Raw genomic sequence first — 1,307 nt, forward strand, 5'->3', positions numbered from 1 at the left:
TGTGTGTGTGAGAGAGAAAGAGAGAGAGAGTGTGTGTGAGAAAGAGAAAGGGGAAGACATGGGTCTAAGTGACACAAAGGAGTGGGCTGTCTGTGATCATTGGAGTGAGGGAGAAAAAAAGGAAACAGACAGACTATTGGACAGACACAGATGCTTAAACTGCTGTGTGTGTGTGTGTGAGTGTGTGTGTGTTTGGTCCGGTGAGACAAAAAGCTGATGTCTTTGCTTTGTAAGACTGAAAGCTGATCCAGTTGTCCAATGCACAATTTGATACGAGAGGACCAGCGTGACTACACACACACACACACACACACACACACACACACACACCTGTAGAATCATCATCAGCTTATGTTTCAGCAACAGTGCAACAAAGACTCTGCTTAAACAGCACTTACACACACACGGACACACAACCCAACCTTTATGTACACAAACATACAGCAGCTGGTTGTCATCACTGAGTCAATTAAAATAGAGTAGATTTAAAAGTAGAATCAAATGCAGTAAAGCGTCAGGTGAATTGAAGACGGGATCAGTTTAAAGACACGATGACATGAACGTAGTATTGTTGTCTGGCACCGTTTGGTCTCTAAGGGCCAAATGCTGGCAAGAGGAGGTGGAGAATGGGCCCCTGTGAGTCAGTACTGGCTGGTATAGAAAGAGGAACATCTAGCAGCTAAATAAGCAGACATGTTTCTCAGGAGGAGATCAAAGCAGAGACATAACGACTTTGTAAGGTGATAATATGCCCGTTGCATTTTGAGCAGGCTCTGCTGCCTCCAAGTGGCAAAGCTTCTGCATTCACGTCTGCTTCTTATTCAAAGTGGGGCGAGTTAGTAAGGTCAGTCACTCACATTAATGCTACTTGTAAGGAACAATGTTGTTAGTTTGTGAACATGAACACCTTTTATTTTCACTGTAAACACATTTGTGATTCTTAGAAAAGACGCGTCTGCAGTCTCGGAAAAGATAGATTCATACAAACACACATATATACTGCACTCTGGTCCCATGTTCTTAACTGACACACACACACACACACTGTATAAATTGCCATCTGACTCCCTTACTGCAGCTTTACAGGGTTAACCGCCTCAGTGCACCAGCAAGGCATGCATGGAGTCTATACCACCGCCGTACGTGCGTGCGGTATAGTGTGTGTGTGTGGTATAGTGTGTGCATTTAGACGGCTGCTAAGCCGTTAGTCATGAGCTAATGGGGCCAGAGCAGAGTGTGTGTGTGTGTGTGTGTGTGTGTACACACACACACACACACACACACACACACACACACACACACACACA

General features: G+C 44.8%; 1 protein-coding gene across 2 annotated transcripts in view; it reads right to left on the bottom strand.

The window, feature by feature from the left end:
* Positions 1–41: 41 nt before the first annotated feature.
* LOC116379265 (zinc transporter 6-like) overlaps positions 42–1,307 on the bottom strand; it is a 10,199-nt gene continuing 8,933 nt past the window's right edge. For both annotated transcript variants that reach the window (XM_031841213.1, XM_031841208.1), the window contains exon 5: positions 42–330. The gene's annotated coding sequence lies outside the window, so the exon portion shown is untranslated. The remainder of the gene's footprint in view (positions 331–1,307) is intronic.

This window comes from Anarrhichthys ocellatus, unplaced genomic scaffold (assembly GCF_004355925.1).
Source record: "Anarrhichthys ocellatus isolate YVR2014 unplaced genomic scaffold, GSC_Weel_1.0 scaffold3, whole genome shotgun sequence".
Classification (NCBI taxonomy): domain Eukaryota; kingdom Metazoa; phylum Chordata; class Actinopteri; order Perciformes; family Anarhichadidae; genus Anarrhichthys; species Anarrhichthys ocellatus.